Here is a 27,438-nt window from a genome sequence, read left to right as displayed (position 1 = left end):
TTAGAGGAAAATATGATCTAAAGTTACCTTTTAAGTTTTGGAAATGGTTCCTCTTCATTGAGCTTCTAAGAACTATCTACTTCTCTCAAACATGATCCACTTAGTTTTTTAGAGACAAGAAACTAAATTCCATTAAATTCTCAATGTCAATTACACAGGAAGTATTTATTATAGGCCTGAGTCATCTAGATCTTCTCCCCCAGAAACCCACACTCATGGTTCTTAGGTCACAGGTGTTCAGCCGTCTGTGCGATGGGCTCCCTTTTGGCAGGTGGTGGTGAAGGGCTGGGCTTCAGGGCCCAGGAGGCCCATGCTGTGTGTAGGGCTGGCCCACTGGTAGATCCCACCTCTGACAAAGCACCTTCTCTTCTACCCTGATGGTCTTAGGTTGAGCTGCTGCTGATTGCCTGGAGGTATTATCATATGTGTGTCCTCTTAATGGAATGAGCCTTGATTTTTCCTTGTTGGTATGAAGGCATAAATGAGAAATGAGAGTGTAAAGCAGGAATATTCTCTACAAATGTTCTTCTTGTGATACTTAGACAGTTCTGTAGGCTCCTGGTCTCCAGGAAGAACTCAGGGTAGATACTACTCACCATTTCTCATCTTTCCTGATTGGGCAGTGTCCCACTGAGCTGATTTTTTTCTAGAAATAAATGGGCTGCATCATGAAGTTACTCTACCCAAAAGCCTTATCCTGGGCTTCCCTTTGAGTAATGGCTTTCCTTAGGTGAGAGACTGAGATGTTTCAGGTTTTCTGATCCTCTCAGGGTGAGCCATGTCTCGGGAGTGATTAGGTCAGGAACTCAACACTGCATATTTTATTTTTTAGTTCTTAAAACAGTCTAGCCATTTATCCTGAATATATTTGATAAATTGGCCCTGATTTCTCCTTTATATTGTCTGAATATATAAGATGCTAACATTCTCAATTAGCTTGGAGATGCTTATCCACATACATATTTCCTACAGCATAATTATACATGGGTCTTCTCACTTGTACCTTGCTCCTCCTCATGAAGTCTTCTGTCATAACCTCAGAATGTACAAATGAGCTGCCAAGAATAGCAAGGTCCATAGGTGCTTGTCATCTGCCTAGTGCCCTGGAGGGGACACTAGGCAGAAATGCCAGAGGGTCCTGAACCACCCTCTAAGGGCCTCTTTGGAGAACAGGGAGATGAGTGAAAATGGAAACATTCTGTCTCTAGAGAGAATTGCCTCTGTTTCTTCAGTCATTCAGGGCAGTGACAACCTAAAGTGTTACAGAAGGGCTGCTCTCCACACAGTCTGTTCAAGGCTTCCCTCTCTTGATGCTCGGTTACCTGCAGAACTTCAGATCTGTCTCAGGAAACCTTGGTGGAGAAAGGTATTTCAAAAGTCCATTTTCCTTATTACTGCTTTGAGTAAAGAATCATTTACCATTGCCAGCACCTCAGTGGATATGTTTTTTACATGCTCAACAATGTTCTTTAGAGGGTAAAAATCTCAGGGAGTTATTTTTTTAGGAGGATACAGTCTTAGAGTCTTTTTGGCACGGTCCTAGCCATCTTTCTATACCATTGTCTGAAGATTGAAAGTATCTTTCATGTGGTCTTTTCCCTTATTTTGGCATTAACTTTTCTCTTATTCTTGGTATTCTAAAATTTCACAGCAACACAAATTTGAAGTATTTTTTTCCCTTGGTGTTGAATACTCATGCCCTTTATTTTTCAGAGTATTCTTGAAATATTTCTTTTAATTTTCTCTGCTTCTTTCTTAACATCTGAATTTTCTTCGTCTAATTGTTGACCTCCATTATGAAGATTTTATTCCTTTAATGGTCTCACCTCTCTCGTCCAATGTCCTCCTTGCTGACCAGGCAATATGTGTGATCCCTTATAGCAATGGTGGAGCAAAAGTAGAGGAATGTGTCTTGAACATTCCTGCTGGTGGGTTTTCTAAGAGATGTACATTTGACTAAGACATCCCAGCAAAGATCTACTCTCCCATAAACTACATTGTAAGGGAGAAGACGGCTCCAGACGTAGAAGATTGTCCTTCATAGCAGATCAGGGACCTGTCATTGAATGTATCTGTCTGTCCCTACAGAACACTCATTCTCATAGGACCCAGGATGGATCGTCGTCAGCCACTGGCCACAAGGTGGAGTGGGTAGTGGCTCTGAGTTAGCCTGAGAATAGCCACATCAGGAGAGAAGGCTCTAGGTGTGCCAAGAAAGGTAGGGAGATTTGCGTTGCTTGTTTCCTGTAAATCTTAAATTTTAGACGTAATGTCTCCTTTAAAGTAAAATATCTCACTGGTGTATTGTGTTAAACAAAAATTCTATAGGATGTCACAGTACCCCAGCCTCTGCAGACATCTCCACCTATTCCAGAAGAATGACAATGTTCCTAGGTTTTCCACTAAGCAGGAAAAGTACAGACTAGTCCTAGTACAGCAAGTCTATTCCAATTCCATTGCTTATATCTGACATTCATCTTCTTGTGATGGTGTCTTTTTCCTCTCCTGAGAAGAGACTCCTTATAGATTCCTCTTCTCATTCAGAATTGTCCCCATCTTGCCTCTCAGTTGTCTGCCAGAATCAAATACCTTAGAATTCTGATTGCTGGTGATTCATTTGCTTTCATTCTACTTCTATGGGTAATTTTGTTTTCTTTCCAAATATATTTCTTTTCCCTCCAAGAATGTAACACTGTTATCTAAAATTCAATCTGACTTGAATGTAATGTTTTCCAAAAATTGATACTGTAGATTTCTTCCATAGATTTCCTTTCTACATTGCAGTGGATTGATTGCTGAAGTTTAAGGTTTCCATTCATGTGTGAATATTTTAATGTCAGTTACTACTTTTCTAATAGTATAAAATCCATTACATTCTTTTTTTTTAGGAAACAAAAGAATTTTTATTTATTTTTTTAAGTTTTTTATGAAGTATAGTTGATTTACAATGTTGTGTTAATTTCTGCTGTACAGCAAAGTGATTCAGTTATACATATGTATATACATTATTTTTTAAAAACATCTTTCTTGGAGTATAATTGCTTTACAATGGTGTGTTAGTTTCTGCTTTATAACAAAGTGAATCAGCTATACGTATACATATATCCCCATATCTCCTCCCTCTTGCGTCTCCCTCCCACCCCTCTAGGTGGTCACAAAACACCGAGCTGATCTCCCTGTGCTATGCGGCTGCTTCCCACTAGCTATCTATTTTACATTTGGTAGTGTATATATATCCATGCCACTCTCTCACTTCGTCTCAGCTTACCCTTCCCCCTCCCCGTGTCCTCAAGTGCATTATCTACATCTGCGTCTTTATTCCTGTCCTGCCCCTAGGTTCTTCAGAACCATTTTTTTTTTTTTTTAGATTCCATATATATGTGTTAGCATACGGTATTTGTTTTTCTCTTTCTGACTTACTTCACTCTGTATGACAGACTCTAGGTCCATCCACCTCACTACAAATATCTCAATTTCATTTCTTTTTATGGCTGAGTAATATTCCATTGTATATATGTGCCACATCTTCTTTATCCATTCATCTGTTGATGGACACTTAGGTTGCTTCCATGTCCTGGCTATTGTAAATAGAGCCGCAATGAACATTGCGGTACATGACTCTTTTTGAATCATGGTTTTCTCAGGGTATATGCCCAGTAGCGGATTGCTGGGTTGTATGGTAGTTCTGTTTTTAGCTTTTTAAGGAACCTCCATACTGTTCTCCATAGTGGCTGTATCAATTTACATTCCCAACAACAGTGCTAGAGGGTTCCGTTTTCTCCACACCCTTTCCAGCATTTTTGTTTGTAGATTTTTTGATGATGGCCATTCTGACTGGTGTGAGATGATATCTCATTGTAGTTTTGATTTGCATTTCTCTAATGATTAATGATGTTGAGCATTCTTTCATGTATTTGTTGGCAATCTGTATATCTTCTTTGGAGAAATGTCTATTTAGGTCTTCTGCCCATTTTTGGATTGGGTTGTTTGTTTTTTTTTTGATATTGAGCTGCATGAGCTGCTTATAAATTTTAGAGATTAATCCTTTGTCAGTTGTTTCATTTGCAAATATTTTCTCCCATTCTGAGGGTTGTCTTTTCATATATCAGTGACTACATTTCTAATGGTGTACACTTAGCTCTATGGACACCCTCTTCTCCTTCCAGGAATACATTTCATTATATTCCTATTCACTTAGGAGTATTAGTTTATGATCAATGATATCCTTTTTGTAAGTGATTCTTGTCCACACTCCTTGAGCTTCTAAGAAATGTCAGTCACTTGAATATGAGCAAATATTGCTCGTCTGTGGAGGAAAGAGTTTATGCCACACTGTGACATTGCACCTCCTCCTGCAGCCCCAAGCATTCTAGTGAAGCCTGTACTAGGAGGTGCTGCTTTCCATTTAACCTCCTAGGATTGAAGCAGAAGGACGTGTGAGGTGGGTCTGAAACCCTTCTGCTGCTGCACCGCCTGCATTGTCTCACCTGAGGGCAGACTTGGACCAGTGACTGTGCTGACTGACCAAGATGAAGCCTCCTATAACTATTTTGCTTTGACTGCTCACCCAGGTTTTATTTTGGGGTGTGGTTGTCATCCGGCCAGCCCTGCTGGACACAGTCTAGGCCATCCTTTAACACTTGTCTGCCTGAACCTCTTGTTCTTGATGTGTCAGACGGGCTCCTTTCCATCCAAGAGCATTTGTGAAGGTCCAGGTGAGGTTTTTCACTTTTTTGATGCCCTGGAAGAGAGTTTCGCTCCAATATATTTCTAGACATGGCCACTGGCTGTTGATTACAGGGTAGTATTTATCATGGGCCTGGACCACACAGGTCTGTCCCCAAGGTTCATAACCCCTGAGCTCTAAGAGTTGGCTTTTCAGTAATTGAAAGTTGATGCCCTGGTAGTGCACTGTCTTCCTTGGTATAGGACTAGTATCCTAATGTAGTAGTATGTTCATGTGACAACCTTCCTTGGTCTGTGGGTTTCATTTCTGCATTGGTTTTGTTACTGTGACTGAAAACATTTAGAGGAACGAGATCACCTAGAATGTATACCAGACTTCCATCCTGTTGAAGGATGGTCTACCTGGGCTGAGTGTAAAACTAGGAAAATTTTTGTTTGGTGGTATTCTTTGATATTCAAACAGTTCTCCTGGCCTCCAGACAACCATCTCATGCCAATTCTCACCTTTTGTGATTGGACAGTTCCTCCTGTGCTGCCTTCTCTAGAAGAAGTATAGCTGTGTTTTGATAATTCTACCCCAAAACTTTACCCTATAGTTTTCTTTGAGTAATGCCTTATCTTAGATGAGAAAGTGAGATGTTTTAGGGTTTCCTGATCCTCCCCAGAGTCAGCTGTGTTTCAGGAGTGACTCAATCAGTAAACCTAACACTGGATATTCCTACTTTTCTTTAGTCCTCACTATAGCCATTAATCTCATCATATATTTTGGTTCTACATCATTTGATAAATCAGCCCTGATTTCTCAGTCATATATAGATCAGCATCTGCAATTCAATTGAGAAAGATGATAAGCATTCAGACAATGTATTTCCTACAGCATAACATACAGTTGGAACTTTTCACTAACATCTGGCTACACTTATGTAGTCTGTCATAACCTCAGAAAGTGTAAGTGAGCTGCCCAAGAGTAGCAAGGGCCATAGGTGCTTGAATCACTTGCCTGGTGCCCTGGAGGGGGACCCAGGACACAAATTTCTAAGGAATTGAACCACCCTCTAATTTCCATTATGAGGGCCTCTTTGGAGAAAGGGGAGGTGAGTGAAAATGAAGACATTCTGTCTCAAGACAGAATTACCTCTGCATTTCTTCATTTAGGGCAGTGACAACCCAAGCAGTGATGAAGGTGCTGCTTCCAAAAATTTCAGCTTCAAAGATTCCCTCTCCTCTTGATACTACAACACTTGTAGGATTTCAGATCTGACTCAACAATCCTTGATGGGAGAAGGCATTTCAAAAGTCCATTTTCCAGCTTCCTTGTGTGAACTATAATTCACCATTGCTGACACCTCCATGGACATATTCTTTAAATGCTCAGCCTTATTCTTTAGAGGGTCAAAATCTCAAGTGGTTACAATTTTAGGAGGATATGGCCTTAGAGTCTTCCTTGTATGGTTCTAGCATTCTTTCTCTCTATACCATCTGAGTGAAGATTGAAAGCATGTTTCATGTGGCCTTTTAAAAAAATCATTTTAGGAAAATCATTTTAGGATTAACTATTTTATTGATATTTTACAGCAATACAAATTTGAAGTATTTTTTTTCCTTGGTGTTGAATATTCATGTTCCTCACTTTTAACCCCTGGTTCCCAGGACACAGGTGTGTCCTCTTAATGGAACCAGCCCTGACTTTCCCTGTTGGTGGGGGGGTGAGTTGGTTCAGGTGAATTGATGGACTTGACCAATTAGGAAAACTCCTTGCCTGATGCTTTCCTCTGATGCAGGGACAATGTCTGTGGCTTGCTGGCCTTCAGACACATCATTTGGCAGGTACCTTCCTTCATCAGGGACCATAGACCCCTCCTCACTGTTGAGATTGGGTGTGTTTCCCTTTTACCTCCTTCCCTAAAAATGGACGGGTTCCATCTGTAAACCCAGTCCCGTGGCTCTTCTGCATTAATGACTTTAGAAGAAAAGAGCGATTCTCGGGTTTCCATAGTAGTGTGTGTGATCCTCCATGCTCCAAGATGGACTCCATCATGAGTTCAACCCTGGATATTCAAAGTCTCCTTTTTAGTTTTTAGAAATGCTAATATTTAAGCATGGTTTCGTTCCACACTTTGTCCTGATTTCTCATTAGAATCTAGATCTACGTATGCATTCCCATTAATAAGGATGACATTTTATAACGATAGAAATATATTTTCTAAATTTATTTATTTATTTATTTATGGCTGTGTTGGGTCTTCGTCTCTGTGAGAGGGCTTTCTCCAGCTGCGGCAAGCGGGGGCCACTCTTCATCGCGATGCGCGGGCCTCTCACCATCGCGGCCTCTCCCGTTGCGGAGCACAGGCTCCAGACGCGCAGGCTCAGCAATTGTGGCTCACGGGCCTAGTTGCTCCGCGGCATGTGGGATCTTCCCAGACCAGGGCTCGAACCCGTGTCCCCTGCATTGGCAGGCAGATTCCCAACCACTGCGCCACCAGGGAAGCCCAGAAATATATTTTCTAAATCTATGATATAGAGAACTGCCCATCACCTCCTGCTGCTCCTAAGGAAGTTTGCTATGACTTGGTCAGATGAGCTGTCTGAGCACAACAGGTGCTCAGGAGCTCTAGGTGCATTAAACCACAGTTTATGGCCATGGATGGGGTCCTAAACACAAACACATGAATGTCCTGTCCCATTGCACTCTGGCAGCCCCTGGAGAGAGGGTGTTTGAGCGAGTGATATGAAAACACTTTGTCCCTTTGTCCCTTTGTCTTCCACACTTGAGCTGTTTTTCCTGATGCCTTTTCCAAGTTCCTTCATTTGATCATCAACCACATACATTCTACTATTGATCCCATATCTTTACACAGTGCTATATTTATGCTGAATATTTCCATCTGTATTTTGTCTATATATTCTTTGGCTAATATCCATCCCTGTGTCTTTGAGGATATTGACTCTATACATCAATTTTTTGATCTATTAATCTTTTACTAGAATATAGGTTCAGTATTCTTTAGAATACAGTGTCCTTTAGGTACTTTCTTGGATCTTTGAGTTCTTGTGATGACTCTTCTTCCTGAGCACTTGTTTTCTGACTTACGTATGTCCACCTGGGTTGACTGCTATTTTGTACTGTACCTGGTTGTCCTCTGAAGCTGGGATGTCTCGGGTGCTACTCCTTGAAATTTCCCCAGAGGAAGCAAAAACCTAAATGCTAGCAGGTTGGAGTTAGATGCCCTCTAACTTTTTTTTTCTGAAAACCTTTGGCACCAACAGTAATAAGAATGTCCCAGGGAGATGGGAGACAGTGCTCATCGAGGACAACACTGTACCTTCTGTTGTGTGCAGCTAAGGCTCGTCCGGGAGACATGGGCAGGATGCTGAAACCATCACAGTCCCACAGTGTCACGCTGCTGGGAATAACTAACCTTTGTCCCCAAACCATAAGCCAGTGACATTTTTTTGGGTGGGAGAAGCAGCTGTTGGTCATAACTTCTGGGCATTTGCCCCTTTCTGGTTTATCTTGGTGACGCTTTTCTGAGTTCCTAAGGAATGACTATAATAAAAGGAAAATGAACAATGCTGAGACACTTTTTCATAAAGAACATGCTGTCTGTCAATAAGTAGGGTGAAGGGTTTGCCTCTCCTGGTAGCTCTGTTCACCAACAAACCTGTATGATGCAAGAAAGTCACCGGCCCCCCTGAAATACAAAGAATCCTGCATCTTAGTTCCTCTGGCACTAAAGCTGCTGAGAAATAAACCAGTGAACTGAGAGTCTACTTGATCCTCAGGGATGAGACCACTGTGAGTCTAAAGTGCTGTGTCATGACTCCCCTTACAGAAGGGGCCAGATCAGTTCAGCCTAGAAGTTTAGTTGGATGGGAGTTCTAGTTAATGATTCCACGGGAACAGATTTGAGTTTGTAATATACTCTTGGTGTGTATTCTGAAATTTTCCTCATGTCTTAAATGACAGAGTTATAAGCCTGTTTGAGAATTCTTCAATGCTGGGCCTTGTGACATAGTCTGGGCATGTGATAGCTCTGTTCAGTGAACATCAGACTGGCTCCTAGTAAGATACTTCAGTTCTGTTGTACTGGCCTTTGCTGTCAGCTTATCATTACTTGATATGGATGGGGCATGCTGAGACTTTCACTGTAGCATCATGTGTTCTACTTTATCTTTGTCATCATTTGTCTACTGTTCCTGGATCCTACTGCTGGTGACTGGTCACCTTGATGTCATGTCACATACGGGATGGAAAGTTAGTCCTCTCTTGTGTAAGGTGAAGATAGCCTTAGAGTCAAAATGGACTGGAATTTTTAACACCCGCACTTGCACTCTGAAACATGGGTCAGTGGAAGATAAGAGCTCCTGAGTCTCTGTCCAAAGCCGAGGTGAAAGGCTGTTAGTCTTTCATCAGGAAGATGAGGGAGCAGAAATCTCACTCCCAGTTCCTATATTTCATCACTAACTCACATCCCTAGGAGGGTCTCTGGAAACATTCATACCCAGCTGACTGACTTTTCAGCAAAATCTTTTGCTGAAGAAAGATAGTCTGTCAATTATAGTGGCAAAAATCCAGGTTTAGAAAACACTCACAGATATGTGACATTACCGTTGTATAATCAGACTGAGTATCTAGAGATTGACGTGCTCAGTATATATGGGTGTGTTTGGAGCAGTGAGATGATAGCTGCTTTCCTAGGTAATCCCATGGGACCAAAGTTGGGGCCTCAATATTACACTGCACACTTTCTGGCACCTGCCATTGGATGTTGATTATCAAGCCCTTTGATGAATCACCCCAGGTGTGATTATTTCCCAGCACATCACAAAGCATTAATCTGTCATGTGACTTAAGTTTCTTTTTCCTAAGTCCTCATAGATTATTGAAGGGAGGTCCTCACTGGGATCTCAACCACCAAAGTTAGCACCAGTGATAACATACATTTTTTTTTTTTTTTTTGGCCTCATGGCATGCGGGATCTTAGTTCCCTGACCAGGGATTGAACCCATGCCCCCTGCAGTGTAAGCACGGAGCCTTAGCCACTGGACACCAGGGAAGTCCCCATACATTTTTTTTTTTTTGTTCTTTTGATGTAGCTGCTTTACTTTTTCTGTTATTTTTATTTGAGGTATCTTTGTGACTTTTCTCCTTTCTCATTATGATCCTGCACTAACAGAATATGAAAAATTTAGGTCTGATAATGTCCATGAGGAAGTGTTTGGTGTTAAGGTCTTATAGTGCCATGAAAATGTTTCTTCTTAGAAATCTTCCTTGATCAGAGATGTAAACACCACTGTCCTTCCCCTGAACTTGCACGAGTATGATATAGGTGAGCTGAGAATGAATTGTCTCTTTATAAAAGGCTGTTTCTCTGAGGTAACCATATTCCTTTTTTATAAAGGACACATCTTCCTCTGATGTGGAAATGAGGGTACGTTCCTTCCCTAAATCTGACAGATACATGGAGTCTTTTATCAGTCGGATTTCTGCTTTGGCCACCTTTATTAATCTGTCCTGTGTTGCCTGATCTAGGAGAAGACTGGAGAGAACTGTCCTGAGGAGGGGATCTTAGAAGAGTCCATATCCCCATAACTCATCTTGCAGTATCATGTGTGTTCCTCTGGGGTCAACCAGAGTGACCATGCTTTCCCTGCTGTACCTCCTTAGCTGGGATCAGGTAACTAATCCATACTACATGACCAGGACTTATGCCTGACCTTCAACATCCTACCTTTTAAAAGGTGGTGGTCCTGCCTCCCCCTTGAATGTCTTCGATACTGAGGCCTGAGTGACCACCACTAGAATTAGCAGAGAGAAATGAGAGGGGTGTGCCTGGAGTGTTCTTGCTGCTGTATTTTCTAAGAGGTATCAGTGTGCTGGGACGTCCCCAGAAAGACTAATTTTGCATTTGTGGTCCTAAGCTGCATTTGAAGGGGGAAGAGTTTCCTGGAAGTCAGTGACTGAAACCTCCAGATCAAGGGCCAGACAGTGGGTATGTCTGTTGGCCCCTCCAGTGCCTGCAATTCCCATTTGCTCCAAGTTCTACAGGCTTCAACACCAGTCACACAGATGGAGTGGAAAGTGGCTCAGAGTTAGAGTGATAATGTCAGGTCTGGCTGAGAGATGCTTCCAGGTAGTTTCAGACAGGTAGGGGAGGTTAAAGTTAGTCTTGCTCTTTCCTGTGATTCCAAGTTCATGTGATGTCTTCTTTCATCACTTGCCTTGAACTTTATTTCTATCATTTTTCTTCCTCCTGACTCTCTACCCCCATCACTCATGTCGATGAAAGAATAGGTAACAGTTCTCATTTTTGAAATAGAAAGGGAGAACTGAATGTCTTAGTTTGGATTTCTTAATTCTGAATAGACATAGACTTGGGCCAGATACTTTATTTGAACGTTTTCCCAGGTAGCCCACAGGTCGGAGAAGTGAATGTGAGACTGGATGGGGAAATCAGCCACTAATGGGCATGGCATTGAGCTGTTACCTCTTCCTGTGTCACATTTGCAATGGGGACCCTCTGCAGAACCACGTAAAATGCGTCACAGGATGTCCTCCCTGGAAGGACAGAAGTCCAAGGATTCACCCACCAACTCCTTCCACCCCATTGGTTGAGGTAATTCCATCCCTGCACATTTGTCAAGGACTTTGTGCTTTGAGCTGAGCTCTCTCAGAAAACTTTGGGGAAAGCTTTAGGACAGAACCTGACACATATCACAACAGGGTCCCCTGGTAGACTCTGGGCACCCGTGTGGTGCTGTCCTCCACAGATGTGCTGAAAACAAGGTCACGGAACACCCTGTCCTGACGCACACCCACTGTTCCTGAAGAATGCTGGTAGAAGGCAGGAGTTCTGTTCGTCCATGCAAAGCTGTCCGTGGTGTGGGGCAGTGTCTAGAGCAGGAAGGTAAGGGAGCAGGGGGCTCATTTCCAATCCCTCAAGTCATCATGAACCCACATCCCTAGCAGTGGTCTCCTGAAATGCTTATGCTGGGTGACTGAGGCTCTTACCTGCAACAAGACTGTCAATTACTGTGGAAAACACCCAGAAAAATAGAAAAAATGACTACATCATTTAAAGATGAAAAAATCTTTAAAAGATTTCTGAGGCATCTCTCAAACACACAATCCTCATCTCTCAATCAGCACAATCAGGAATTCAGCATGGGAGAGCCTCTTCCTGTTAACTGTTGGGATGACAGCACTGTCTTTGTTTCTCCAGACACTGAGCATCTGGGGACCCCGTGGCCAGGAGGAGTGGGTCTGTGGGAGCAGTAAGATGACACCACTTGTGCTGGAGGAACCCCTGGGCCCACCCAGGATCTTAGCCGTTTACCCTTCTTGGGATGTGCCATCAGGTGGAGGCACATTCTCTACCGTAGAATGACAAGGATGTCCTTGTGTCCTCTGTACCAGCATCTCAAACAGCATCTTTCAGGGAGTAAGAATTTCCTCTTCCATTCATTCTGTAGTTCAGGAAGTCTCATCTCCACCTTAATTCCTCATACAAGGAGCAGTTTGCACTAGTGCTCAACCATATTATCCTTTGTTTTGATTTGGTGCCCTCCTCACCTGTTCTTTATTTTTGCATCCTTCCTGCTCTTTATTAAGGAAGGGACTTTGATGTTCCTCCTGTCCTTGATAGGAAGCTTAGGATAGGATCTGAATAGGATCTGGAAATTTTAAGCCTTGAGATTTTCACTGTTTGCTGAAAGTTGTTCAGAATTTTCCCTTGGTCATATATTTTTTGACATCCCACCCCCATCCCACCGACTAACTTTCATGAAAATATATTAACTTAGGAAGAAGAAACTGGCTTTGGGGGAGGGGCAGCATCGGTGAAGAGACCTGCTTTCCTCCTCTGTCAAGCACTATTCTCCTCCACTGAAGAGGGAGTGGGGCTTACTCTCTTTCCCTCCAATTATAGGAGACTACTTTTGAGTGAAACCTTTAAAAATGGGGTGTGTCTGGAAGGTGGCATGGGCAGAGTGTGCTTTGTTATCAGTTGGATTTCTATGTTGGAAGCCTCTTTTTCTAATCTGTTCTGTGCTGCCTGATCCAGGAGAAGACTTTACAAGTAGCTGTCCTGGAGAGGGGCCACTGAGAAAGAGCTTATATTCCTGTAGCTTACCTTACACAGGCACATGTGTTCCTTCATAGTCCAATAAGATGATTTACCTGGTTTATTTCAATTAGCTAGAGTCACATAACTACATACTGACCATTGGGTGAGAGGGGAAGTGATGTCTGACCTTTGGGATCATGCCCTTTAAAAGAGTATGGCTTCCTCTGCTCCCTTAGCCTTGCTACTGACTGAGGCCAAGAGTGAATCCTCTAGGAATAACAAAGCAAAGGCAGCGGAGTGTCCCCTGAGTGTTCTTCCTGGTGCATTTTTCTAAGTGATGTGCACTGGGTTAGAAAGTCCCAGCAAAGAGCTGCTTCCTATCATGGCCCTAACCTACATTTGATGGAAGGTGTTTCTGAGGTGGAGTAGGGTGCTTGTAATATGCAGATCAGGAAAACATACAGTGTCCATATTCGTCCCTTCAAATACCCACTGACTTTGTTTCCTGAGATACATGGTTTTCCGACACCAGCAGCAAGATAATATTGAAGGTGACTCAGCATTAATTGCAAAATAGCCACCTCTGGGAGAAAGGATTTTGTCTGCCCACACAGGAAATGGAGTTGGCATTGCCTTGTTTTCTTTTTTTTAAAATTAATTTAATTAATTTATTTATTTTTGGCTGCGTTGGGTCTTCGTTGCTGCGGGTGGGCTTTCTCTAGTTGCAGCAAGCAGGGGCTACTCTTCGTTGCAGTGTGCGGCCTTCTCATTGCAGTGGCTTCTTTTGTTGCGGAGCATGGGCTCTAGGCACGCGGGCTTCAGTAGTTGTGGTTCATGGGCTCAGTAGTTGTGCCTCATGGGTTCTAGAGCGCAGGCTCAGTAGTTGTGGCACATGGGCTTAGTTGCTCCACAGCATGTGGGATCTTCCCAGACCAGGGCTCAAACCCGTGTCCCCTGTATTGGTAGGTGGATTCTTAACCACTGCGCCACCAGGGAAGCCCTTGCCTTGTTTTCTTGCTGACACTAAGTAAATGGCATGTGAACAACTTATGCTAGTTTGAAAGAATGTAACTTGTCCTATGACATTCCACCTTCTCTGGTGGCTCCCATTATGTCTAATGAAGCTTTACGATCTTCCCATTTGAAGCTCCTATGGTTCAGTCAGAAGGGAGACCATGATTTGGGGCCTGGCCTGACTAGACCCTGTGCTTACATGCTATGGGGAGTTCTTGTAGCTATTATTGCTTTGACTTCTATACCGAGGTCAGCCTGAGGAGGAGGGGTGAGGGAAACTTTTTTTTCTTATGGCAAAAGGGTAATCCTTGAGCTCTGGTCTGCTTCGTCTCAAGTCTACCCATTTAAGATGTTTGGAAGTATCGTTCTGTTGAGCACAGTTCTTTGTCAGGATGCACATAGCTAGATCAGAAGCTAAACTGAAGATTGGTACCACCTATCAGGGGGGACACTGGGGGAGAGAGACAACCTAGGATGCTGGGATCATCTTCCCTGGGGAAGGTGTAGGTTGACTTGTGCAACCCTATGTCTCAGGAAATGGAGACCCATCAAGGTACAGAGAGCCCCAGACATGTTCACTGGCTATCCCATGATGAATTCTAAATAGAGGCACCGTTCCCTTTAGGTACCAGTATACTCAGGTATATCGGGGTCCTAAGGCATCGGGAATTCAAGAACACATGGGGCAAATGTTGGTGGCCTTTTGGGCAAGGGAATCTTCCCCGCCCCCCCCCCCCCACTGAAATAGTCTGCTTCTGATGACAGCCATTGCTGAATTTTGTGCTGTTGCTTTCTCCATTTGATGCAACAGTGCTTGAACACTTGCTCATCAAGGTTAAATTGAAGCAGTTTCTTCAGGTAAAGTATATGAGTGTGTGGGCTTGTAGAACATAGCTTTCAACACCCTTCAGCTGTAAAGACTGTATAGCCCAGATGGGCACACTTTGGCTTTGCCGACGTGATTCCTTTGGGAGTGCAACAGTTAATTCAACTGGGTCACTTCTAAGTTTCTGTCTGCCTCAATTTTCTGTCCTGTGGACTGAGTCACAACATTCTTACATCACATATCCTGTGCCTTTTTTTTTTCCCTTGGGTAGCAGAAAATGTGATTTTCACCACTGTCACTGGCTAAGTAAAGATCTTCTTAGCAGGGAAAATGACCATAATTAGATTATCTTGTAGGGCATGGTTGATGGAAGTTTGCGAATGTAACTGGGGTCTAAAATCAGTAGTATTGTATTTGCTGTCAAAAGGGAGATTATACTTAGTGGGCCTGACCTAATTAAGTTCTTTAAAGAGATCCTAAGTCTTCCCTGAGAGAAGAGGTTCCAGTGTGAGCAGACTCTCCCCCTTGTGGCTTTGATCAATGTGACAGTCACAAGGAAATGATTCTGCCAATAACTGAGGGATCTGGAAGTGGACTCTTGCCTAATCAAGCTTCCATATGGGAATGCAGTCCAGCTATGACCTTTGTTTGCCTCTTGTGAGACCCTGAGGAAATCCCAGTTAAGCTGTGTGCAGTTGTCTGAGCTCCAGAAACAGTGATATAATGAATGAGTGTTGGTTTTAGCCACTAAGTAAGTGGTACTTTGCTATAGATCAACAGAACCTAACACCCTTCCCTAAAACCTTGCTCTGTCTAACCTACCCCAGGAGCCCAGAGCTGTTGATGTGCGGAGTGAGCTGGGTGGAGCTGCCCTCATGTTTGTGATTATAACTGCACAAGGAGAACTTCACTGGGACTCAACCCCTCATATAATGACAAGTAAGTGCTAGTGATTTTTCCTTCTCATGTTGACGTAGCTGCTTCTCCTCATCTGTATTCACTCTTTAATGTTGAATGTACTTTGGCGACATCAGCATTGTTTCATTAGGGTCCTCCATGAATTATATGGAGAAATTTTTTGCTTTTAGTTCCTGGTTGGTTGGTTGGTTTGTCTTAGAATTCCTTTGTCAAAGAGCTTATGATGACCACTCCACCTCCTATCTTTTTTTTTTTTTAACATCTTTATTGGAGTATAACTGCTTTACAATGGTGTGTTAGTTTCTGATTTATAACAAAGTGAATCAACTATACATATACATATATCCCCATATCGCCTCCCTCTGGCGTCTCCTTCCCATCCTCCCTATCCCACCCCTCTAGTGGTCACAAAGCACCAAACTGATCTCCCTGTGCTATGCGGCTGCTTCCCACGAGCTATCTATTTTACATTTGGTAGTGTATGTATGTCCATGCCACTCGCTCACTTCATCCCACCTCCTATCTTGCATGAATATAAGGTAGATGAAGAGAAAGGTAAATATCTCTTTGGTCTCCTTACAAATACCATCTTCTGCAATTCCTGCTCTAGATGAGTGTAATAACCACACAGTGAAAAATGGGGCTATATCCTTCCCCGTACATCTGATGGCCACTATGTGGGTTTTTTGTTCCCTGGGTGGACTTCTGCTCAGGCATCCTTTTTAACTAACCTGCCCTGTACTGCCTGATCCAGATGAAGGATATGTAGGTAGTTGATGTGAGGAGGGGGTTGTAGAGAGGATCCTGTGTTCCCACGACTTGCCTTGAAGGGTCCCATTAGTTCCCAGAGTCAACCTGAAAAAATCTAATTTTCCTGCTGTCTCTCAGGCAGCTGAGTCCATAACTACATTCTGTTTACTCTGATGTAATATAATGACTTCTGGCCTTTAAGACCTTGGTCCTTATTTCTACTGGATGAGAGAGAAGACTGATCAACTTTATATTTTGAAACACTATAGAAAGTTAGACCTTGGCTTAGATAAACAAGATGACATCAACTCATGCTGGGTAATCTCACGGGCTCACATGTGGAATTCCAGAACTTAGACCCTGTTCTTTTTTTGGGATATGTCATCAGTTAGAGGTGATCCACTATTTTGAAAAATTGCTCGTGATGTGGTTAATTTCCATTACAACCATTTCAGAACATTAATCTCCAATGGGACTTGAGTTTTTTCCATTTCTTCCCATCATCTAGAATAAGGAGGACATCATGCTGACTTCAACCATTCATAAAGCAAGAGTTTAGCACCAATGATAAACAATACATTTTCCCTTCCATTTTGATGTGGCCGTTCTATTATAGGTATGACTTGGCATTGTTCCCTGTGTCCCACAAGGATCCCCATAAATAAAATATGGAGAATTTTATGTGTGTAGTCTAGGTTGTTTACCATGAAGAGCTGAATTCTTTCTAGGATTCTTTCCTGAATAAGACACCTTATGATGATCACCACCCACCCGCACCACGTCCAAATTTGAGTGAAAGTAATGTAGAGTTGGAGAGTAAATTGTATCTTTAGAAGACAGTATCAAAGAGAAGTACTTCCTATTTTATGTATCCAGAGCAATCTTCCACCAAACTGGAAGATAGAGATATATTCCTTACCCCCAAATCCTAGCAGACTAGCTTAGACTGAAACTTTTTATTTTTTATTTATTTTTTTAAATTGTATTCGCATAGTACATATTGGTTTTTTTATAAATTTATTTATTTTATTTTGCTGCGTTGGGTCTTTGTTGCTGGGCGCGGGCTTTCTCTAGTTGCGGCGAGCTGGGGCTACTCTTCGTTGCAGTGAGCAGGCTTCTCATTGCGGTGGCTTCTCCCGCTGTGGAGCACGGGCTCTAAGCGTGCAGGCTTCAGTAGTTGTGGCATGCGGGCTCAGTAGTTGTGGCTCGTGGGGTCTAGAGTGCAGGCTCAGTAGTTGTGGTGCATGGGCTAAGTTGTTCCACAGCATGTGGAATCTTCCCGTACCAGGGATCGAACCCGTGTCCCCTGCATTGGCAGGTGGATTCTTAACCACTGCACCACCAAGGAAGTCCCAGAATGAAACTTTTTAAAAAGGCATGTTTCAGTGGAAAGATGACAGTGGAGTGGTGGTTTATCCTCAGCGGATTTGTGTTGAGCCTCTTTTTTCTAAGCTTTCCTATGTTACCTAATTGAGAAGACAGCTGTACATCAAGCTGTCCTAGACAGAGGGTCACAGTAAAACAGGACTACTTCTATAACTTAGAGGGTCATCATGTACGTTCCTCATGAGTCACCTTGTATGAAGTTTAAGTCTCTGTTGTCCTCAGTTAGCTGGGGTCATGTAAAGAGTGTCTGGTCATGGGATCGAGCAAACTTCTCTGATCTAAAAGATTCTTTTAAAAGGATGTTGTATTTTCTCCTCCTTCCAGTGTCCTCCTTACTGACTAGGCTAGAAGTGACTCTGTCTAGGAATGGCAGAAGCATAGGAATGTGCTGTGACCATTCTCGCTGATGGGTTTTCCAAGAGATGTCCATTTGACTAAGACATCCCAGCAAAGATCTATTCTCCCATTCATAGCCCTGAGCTACATTTGAAGGGAGAAGAGGATGCCAGAGGTTGAAGATGATGTCCTTAACACCCAGATCAGGGACCTATCATTGTGTGTATGGTCCCCACAGAGCACTTTTTCTCATGTGACCCAGGATATATTGTCTTTCAGCCACTGGTCATACACGTGGAATAAATGGTGGCTCAAAGTTGGTCTAAGAAGAGCCACATTCAGGAGAAAGAGCTCCCAGCTTGCCAGGAAAGGTGGGAGAGATTTTTGTTTGTGTATCTCCAAAATATAATGTCTCCTTGCATCTAAAATATCATCTCACTGCTGTGCTGTGCTCAAAGAAGGGGTCTAGAGGATGTCACCAGTCTCTGCCACGCTTACCACTCAAGAAGAATGCCAAACCTCAGTCCACATGAAGCAAGGCTATTCTGATTCCATAGCTCATGTCTCTGACATTCATACTCTTATGACGGTGTCTTTTTCCCTCTCCTGAGAAGAGATTCTTTATAGACCTCTAATCTCATTTATGCCTTGTCCCATCATTGCCTCTCAGTGATGTCTGCCAGAATCAAATACCTCAGAATTCTGATTACTGGAGATTTATTTATTTTCATCGGATCCTGTAAGTGGTTTTGTTTGTCTTTGTAAATATTCTTTTAGGTCCATGATATAACACTGTGTTCTTGTTTTATCTAAAATTCAATCTGGCTTGGATATAATGAATTTTCTAAGAAACATTCCATGGCGAACATCTACAATATTTCTTTCCTTTATCACAATGAAGTGGATACTGAGATTTTAGGTTTCCATTCCTGTATGAATATTTTTAATATGTCAATTACTGCATTTCTAATGGTACACAATTTGTTATATTCCTATCACTTAGCGGACAGTACTATCTAACTGTTTTATTACCCTTCAGTTTGGTAAATGACCCTTTTCAGAACTTGAGCTTCTAAGAAATGTCTACTTCTCTCTTAAATATGATCCATCTGGGGTTTTTTTTTTTTTGAAAATTGTATAAATTTTATTGGTATAATTTCTTTTTTTTCTTTTTTTTGGTGGAGGGAAGTACTTAAATTCCAACTCTGGCAACTATGTTTAGTACCATGAATTCTAATCAAGCCTGGCCTGAGAAGCGCTGCCTTTTCTTTTGAAACTCCAGGATTGAATCAGAAACAAGAGTGAGGTGTGTTTGAAACTCTTGTCCTGCTGCCTTCTCTGCAGTGTCTAACCCAGTGTCACAGTGGTTTAGACACTGTGCTGATGGACCAAGGTGAAGGCTGCTAAGGCTTTGACTTTCCCACAGGTGCCTATGAAGGTTTTGTTTGACCCTCATCCTGCCAATCCTCCCATGTCACAGCCTAGGACATCTTCAACTTTTCTGCCTGATTCTCTTCTTCTGTACGTCTCAGAAATAAGGTTCTTCCCTTCCAGAGTACTTGAGATTTACCAGGGGAGGGTCTTACTTTCTGGATGCTGAAAAAGAGAGTTTAGTTTTAATTTCTTCCCAGACAAGTCCATGCTAATTACATTGGCAGTGTGTACTGGGAGCCTGGGTTTATCCAGTCTTGCCCCCAAGGCTGACGTACCTGGACTGTTAGTACCAAGATGATAAACGTTGGAAGGAGGACCCCACGGCAGTGTGATGAAGACTAACCCTCTAAGTTCAGCATCTTAAAGTGGTGGAACCCTCAGATGATAGACTCTTTCATCTGTGCATTTCTTTTCCATTGGTTGTAGTGACTCTGACAAAGAATGTAGGTTCATAGGTTTTCAAATCGCATGTCAAGACCATGGAGGAAATCCTGAACCCAAAAGCCTGAAAATATGTACTTCCACCCTGCATGTGGAGGCCCCTGTGAAAGGAGAGGTTTTTTTTTTTTCTTCATTTCAGTCCATATAGGCTTTATTTGGTGACGTTTCTTTGAGATAACCAGAGGGCCTTAGGATGACTCTCCAAAGGGAAGGTAGAGAAGGTGCAAAGCTGGTTTTCAGAAGCAACTTGCTAGAGAAGTTGAGAATGGGACCAGCATATTCATCAACCCACTTGCTTGTCAGGGAAAAGAGCTGTTTGGAGAAATTGACTTTTTTCTTTTACCTGGTGTAATTTTCATGTGATTGGTATATTTCTGTCTGATCTCATGGAGAATACAGGAAGGAAGTTATCTGGGCCCAGAGAATACTTTGTGGGAAGGTTTTAAATGTATACTTAATTTTTTCATAGGAGATCTGGATATTCCATATTTCCTTTTGCTTGGATAAGCTTTAATAATTGAAGTTTTCAAAGGCATTTCTGCTTCTACATTAGGAGTTTAAATTAAATGAACATTGTTCATAATCTTTTCAGTACCAAAGGAGGGATAAGTTGCTATTTTTATAACTATTGTCGGCTTGATCAGTGCTGCCAAGGAAAGAATACTTATAAGTCCTATTATTTGAAATATAAAGTAAATTCCAGTGAGTTAACACTGCATTTCCCTGAATACAAAAGCTGAAGTAAGAATTTCGAACAGTACTGTATTAACTTCTAATTGCTCCTGTAACAAATGACCAAGTTTTGGCTTAAATCAAAACCAGTTCTACTTAACAGTTTTGGAGATCGGAAGTCTGAAATGGATGTTACCTGGATAAAATCGGGTGTTTGTACAGTTGCCTTTTTTGGTTGTGTACAGGGACCGTGGTAATATTTCTTCTGTCTTCTTAGGCGCTTCCACGGAATAGGATTCGAGGAATGGTGTGCTGTTTAGACATTTGCTGAAAGTTGTTCCTGAAATTCTCCCTTGTCCATAGTTATCTTGCCTCCCCCAAACTAACTTGCATGAAAATGTCATAGTTTAGAAGAAGGAAACTGGCTTTTGGGGAGAGGTAGGATTGGTGAGGACACTTGTTCTCTTCTTCCCTCAAGCACTCCTCTCCGCCATTGAGGAGGGTGTGGGGCTCACACCCCTCCCCCTAAATCTTAGAGTATCTTTTGAATGAAACCTTTAAAAATTGGGCATGACTGGAAGATGGGACGGCCACTGTGTGCTTTGTTGCCAGTTGGGTTTGTACTTGGGAGGTAACCTGACCTGTGCTGCCTGATCCAAGAGCAGACCTTACAGATCACTGTCCTGAGGAGGGGCCATAGAGAAGGAGCTTGTATTCTTCCTGTGGCTTATCTGACAGGCCCACCTGAGTTCTTCGTGACTCAGTCTGAACAAAGATGATTTCCATGTCTCATTTCAGTTAGCTGTTGTCACTTGGCTATGTACTGCACCTTGGATGTAAGTGGAAGTGATGACTGACCTTCAGGTCATGCTCTTTAATGGATGTGGAATCACCTTGTCCTCCATTATCCTTGTTATTGACTGAGGCTAAGATTGAACCCTTCTAGGGTTGGCAGAGCTAAAGCAGAAGAGTGTCCCTTGCGCATTCTTGCTGGAGCATTTTCTAAAAGGTGTCCACTGGGCTAGTCCATCCCAGCAAAGAGCTGCTTCCTATACATAATTTGATGATGATTTGTCATCTCCAAATCAGGGGAACATACTATAGTCTGTGTTGGTGCCTCTACAGCACCCACTCACTACCCTGTACCCCAAGACGTTGGTTTTCAGACAGCATTTGCAAGCTGGGATTGAAGGCATCACAGTGTTACGTAGAGAAACAGCCCCATCTAGGAGGGGCTTCCTGCTGTCCAGGCAGCGAGTGGAGGTTCATTGCCTTGTTTTCTTGCTGGAATTAAATGGCATTGCAACCATGTGTGCTATTTGGAAAGGGAAGATTGGAATCTGTCCTCTAAACTTCCACTTTCTCCCTCATCTCCCATTATTTTTAATGAGGCCATTCTCTCTTTCACTTGAAACTCCCATGGTTAAGACAAAAGAGGCTGAGATTGTTTTTTCTACCACCTCTTATTGGCAGAATCTAACCCAGGGTGTGTGCTCTGATGCTGTAAAGAGTCTTTTGCAAACTATGTTGTTTTGACTTCTGTATACAGGTCTTTTGGGGCAGGTGGGGTAATGCCCACCATCTGAGCCCTTGATAGACACAATCTTGGTCTTTAACTTTATCTGTCTGATATTCTTGTTCCTACATTTCTAAAAAGGGTCCTATCTTTTTGCATATTTGGAGTGGTCCTGGTTAGTTGTCTCATTATACAGCTGCCCTAGAGGAGATGACTGCTCCAATTTATATGTATTCAGTTCTCAGTGAAGGTCGATTACATGGGCAGTGTTTATCATGGGCTCGGGTCAACTAGATCTTCTCCCCTAGTCACCCACACCCATGGCTCTTAAGTGGCAGGCGTTCAGCTATCTGTGGCATGGGGTTCCTTTGGGGGGGAGGGGGTGAAGGACTGAGGTTCAGCCCCAGAATGCCCATGCTGTGTGCAGGACTGGCCTACTGATAGACCTTACCTCTGAGAAAGCATTTTCTCTCTGCCCTGATGGTCTTAGGTTGAACTCCTAAAATAATTTCCTGGAGGTATTGATACAGGTGTGTATTCTTTTTTTTTTTTTTTTTAAACATCTTTATTGAAGTATAATTGCTTCATAATGGTGTGTTACTTTCTGCTTTATAACAAAGTGGGTGTGTATTCTTAATGGAACCAGCCCTGATTATCTTGCTGGGGTGTGAGGATAAAGGAGGAATAAGAGTATAAAGCAGGAAAATTCTGTGGTTACAAAAGTGTTGCTCTCAACACATTCTGTTCAAGGCTTCCCTCTCCTCTTGATGCTCAGACACCTGCAGAACTTCAGATCTGACTCAGGAATCTTTGGCGGGGAAAGGCATTTCAAATGTCCATTTTCCATCTTCTTGCTTTGAGTAAACTATTATTCACCATTGCTGGCTACTCCATGGATATATTTTTAAAATGCTCAACATTATTTAGATGTTCAAAATCTCAAGTGGTTACAATTTTGGGAGGTTATGGCCTTAGTCTTCCTTGTGGGGCCCTAGCCCTCTTTCTCCATATACCATTCTGAGTGAAGATAGGAAGAATGTTTCATGTGGCCTCTTTTTTGCATTTTAGGATTAACTGTCCTCTTCCTGGTATTCTGAAATTTTACAGCAGTTCAAACTTGAAGGATTTTTTCCCTTGGTGTTGAATACTCATGCCTGTCATTTTTCACACCTGGTTCTCAGACTCTCTTGACACAAGTGTGTCCTTTTAATGGAAGCAGCCCTGAATTTCCCTCTAGGGGTGAGTTGGTTGAAGGTGAATTGAAGGACCTGAACAGTTTGCCTGATGCTGTCTTCTGATGCAGAGACAGAGTCTGTAGCTTGCTTGCCTCCAGACAAGTCATGTTGCAGCTGCTTGCCTTCATCAGGGGCCATGGAACCTTACTTATCTTCCATGACTGGTTATTTTCTCCTTGGTCCAATTTCTCTAAATAGGTGATTTTTCATCTTAAATTGTTCCCTCTGTAAACCCAGTCCCATGGTTCTTCTGGATTAATGCATTTAGATGAGGAAAAGAAGGGCTAATTCCAGGATTTTTGATCCTTTGTATGATCCACAATGTTCCAGGATTGACTGCATGAGGAATTCAACCCTGGATATTCCAGGTTTCTTTAGTTTTTAGAAAAACCAATTTGTCTAATTTAGTACCACACTCAGTCCTGACTTCTCCATAGTATCTAGATCTAAATGTGTGCTCCCATTAACAAGGATGACATTTTATAATGATAGAAATATATTTTGTAAACATATAAAGAACAACTGTCCGTTACGTCCTGCTGTTCCTAAGGAAGTGTGCTGTAACTCAGTTAGATGAGCTGTCTGAGCACAACAGGAGCTCTAGGTGCATTAACAACAATTTATGGCCATGGATGGGATCCATGAATACAAATCCATGAATGTCCTGTCCCATTCTTTACCCTGTACTCTGGAGGCCCCTGGAGAGAGGGTGTTTGAGTGAGTGACATGAAAACATTTTGTCCCCTTGTCTTCTATACTTTAGCCTTCGTCTTTTCCTGATGCCTTTTCAGAGTTCCTTCATTTGATCGTCAACCACATTCATTCTACTCTTGATCCCATGTATTTTTACACAGTACTATATTTATGCTGAATATTTCTATCTATATTATGTACATGTATTCTTTGGGAAATATCCACCCCTGTGTCTTTGACGATGTTGATTCTATCTTAATTTCTTATCTATTAATCTCTTGATAGAGTATAGTGTTCTTTAGAATATGGTGCCATTTAAGTACTTTCTTGGATCTTTGAGTTCCTATGGTGACTTTTCTTCCTGAACATATATATTCACCGGGATGCTAGATTTAAAATATTTCGGTTTTCTGACTGACTATGGTGACGTCCACCTGGATTGAGTACATTTTGTTCTCTACCTGGAAGTCCTCCAAAGCTGTGGTGTCTCAGCTCTCAAAGCCGTTCCTTGAAATTTTCCCAGAGGAAATAAAGACATAAGTGCTAGAAGGTTGACACCCGATGCCCACTAACTTTTTTCCTGAAAGCCTTTGGCACCAAGAGTAGTAAGAATGTTCCAGAGAGATGGGAGACAGTGCTCATCATGGACAAGACTGTACCTTCTTTTGTGTGCAGCTAAGGCTTGTCCGGGAGACTTGGGCAGAATTCAGAAACCATCAGTCCCACACTGTTGGAAATAACTGTCCTTTGTCACAAAAATAAGACAGACTTTTTTGGGTGGGAGAAGCAGCTGTTGGTCATACCTTCTGAACATTAGCCTTTTTGGTTTATTCTTGGTGATGCTTTCCTTGGGAAAATATCTGAGGTCCTGAGTTCCAGTTGTTAATGAGTCCTTGGGAACAGATTTCTGAACTTGTAATGGCCTCTTGGTGTGTATTCCAAAATTTTACTCATGACATAGAGAGCAGAGTTATAAGCCTGTTTGAGTCTCTACAATGTTGGGTTTTGTGACATGGTCTGGGCATGGTCTGGTCCAATCAATGCATTTCACCTTGAGTCCTAGTACTATGCATCCATTTTCTGTTGTCTACTGACCTTTGCTGGCAGCTCATCCTTAATTGATTCAGATAGGGCTGTTCAGACTACCTTCACTTCAGCTACTCATCTTTGTCATCATTTGTCTCTTGTTCCTAGATCCTACTGCTGGTGACTGGTCACTTTCATGTTTGTCACTTTCAGGATGGAAAGTTAGTCCTCCATTATGTAGGATGAAGAAAGCCTTAGAAACAAAATGAACTGGAAGGTTGTAACCACCCACACTTGCTCTCAAAAATCTTGGTCAGTAGAAGATAAGAGCTCCCGTGTCTGTCCAAAGTTGAGATGACCATGACAGGCTGTGGGTCCTTCAGCAGGAAGATGAGGGAGCAGGAAGTTCATTTTCAATTTCTATCTTTCATCTCTAACCCACATCTCTACGAGCATCTCTTGAAACTATCTTGCTTGTGTGTCTGATTCTCTTTGGCTGAACAAAGATAGTCTTAATTATAGTGGCAAAACTTAAAGATGGCAAATATCAGATAGGAGCTTGTGAGCAGTCCTCCACAAAACACACAGCCCTCACCTTTATAGTTGAAGAAGCATTTTATGTGGAGGTTGTTTCCTATTAACTGCTGAGAGAACTGGTCTGCTCCTTCCTGGGTTCTCCAGCCACTGAGCATCTGGGGATTCATGGTCTCAGTAGCCATGGGTCTGTTTGGAGCAGTGAGATAATAGCTGCTTGCCTGCATAGTCCTATGCGGCCATAGGTGGGACCTAGGATGTAAACTGTCTGCTGCCTGGCACAAGTCATTGGCTGTGGTCACCAAGTGGTTAGCTGAGTCACCCGAAGTGTGGTTATTTCCCACTACAGCCCTTTTCAGAGCTTTTTTAAGCTCTCATGTGACTTAAAACTTTGACAATGTAAGATGCCAGTGAGTTAAAGCGGACCTCATTGAGATCTCTACAACTTCTTCAAAACAATTAGCACCAGTGATAATGCACATTTTGTCGTTTTGATGTAGCTACCTTTCCTTATCTTACATAATAAATAGGAGGTATCTTGGTGACTTTACTCCTGTCCTGTGGGGGTCCCTCACTCATAGGTGTGAATTTAGGTCTGATAATGGCCATAAGGTAGTTTTTTGGGTTTAGATCTGATGGTGGCCGTGAAGATGTATTTCTTAGCATTCTTCTGGTCAGAGAAGCACTGCTCTCCAACTATTGCCAATAAAATGTAGATGAGCAGAGAGTGAATTGTCTCCTTGTGAAAAAGCAGTTTTTATGAAGATACAAAATTCCTCTTTCATAAAGCACAGCAATTCTCCTGTGAAGTAGAAATGAAGGTATGTCCCTTCCTTCTAAATCTGGGGACAGGTTTATGGTGTCTTTTATAAATTGGATTTCTGCTTTGACTACCTTTAGTAACTAATCTACCCTGTGTTGCCCAAACTAGGGGAAGACTGTGGAGGTAGTTGACCTGAGGAGGGGACCTCAGAGGAGCCTTTATCCCCATAAGTTGTCTTGCTGGATCACATTAGCTCCTCTGGGGTCAACTAGGATAAAGATAGTTCCCTGGTCCCAGCTAAGGAATCACAGCAGGGAAATCAAGTTCTGGTCGTGTGGTATGAGTTATATCTGACCTTCAAGATCCTGCCTGTAAAAGCTAGTGGTTTCCTTTGCCTCTTTCAATGTCCTCAAGACTGAGGTCATGAGTGGCTACTTTAAGAATGACAGAGAAAAATGAGAGAGGCGTGCTCGGAACGTTTTTGCTGTTGTATTTTCTAAGAGGTATCCAGTGGGCTAGACATTCTCGCTGAGAGATATTTTGGCATTATGGTCCTGATCTGCATTTGAGGGGATAAGTGGGCCCTGGAGAGTTGAAAAGGAAGTCTGAGATGTCCAAATCAGGTAGCTATCATCAGTAGGTATATCTGTTGGTTCCTGCAGAGCGCACATTCCGATGTGCCCCAAGTTTTATAGGTCAACACAGATGGCATGGGAAGATCAGAGTTCAATTAGTAACAGCCAGGTCTGAGAGAGGATGGTAGCATGGCCCAGACAGTAGGGGAGATTAAAATTAGTCGTCTTCTTTCCTGCGATTCCAAGTTCTTTTCATGTCTTCCTTATTTTCCTCAAACTTTCCATCATTTTGCCCCCCTCTTCCCATCACTCTGTCCTCATCATTCATTTCAACAAAACAAAAGAGTGTTCGTTTTAGAAATAAGAAGTGGAATCTTAATGTCTTAGTTCAAATCCTTGAATTCAGAATCTGACACCTGCACTTGGGCCAGATATCTTATTTGGAAGTGATCCCAGGTTGCACATAGGTCAGTGAGGTGAATGTGGGACTGGATGGGGAGAAGTACCAGCAACAAACATAGCATTGAGCTGTCACTTCTCCCTGTGTCTCATTCCTAATGGGACCCC

The 27,438-nt window shown here is 42.5% G+C and overlaps 1 long non-coding RNA gene across 2 annotated transcripts in view; it reads left to right on the top strand.

Annotated features, from left to right (window-relative positions):
- Positions 1-27,438, top strand: part of LOC309627521 — a 197,010-nt gene that overhangs the window by 67,795 nt on the left and 101,777 nt on the right. For both annotated transcript variants that reach the window (XR_014243784.1, XR_014243785.1), the window contains exon 3: positions 15,420-15,531. This is a non-coding gene — a long non-coding RNA (uncharacterized lncRNA). The remainder of the gene's footprint in view (positions 1-15,419; positions 15,532-27,438) is intronic.

The sequence above is a fragment of the Balaenoptera borealis genome (genome assembly GCF_965194805.1).
Source record: "Balaenoptera borealis genome assembly, chromosome: 4".
Lineage (NCBI taxonomy): Eukaryota > Metazoa > Chordata > Mammalia > Artiodactyla > Balaenopteridae > Balaenoptera > Balaenoptera borealis.
The sequence above is the reverse complement of the archived record's forward strand: the minus strand, read 5'-3'. Positions and strand labels throughout refer to the sequence as shown.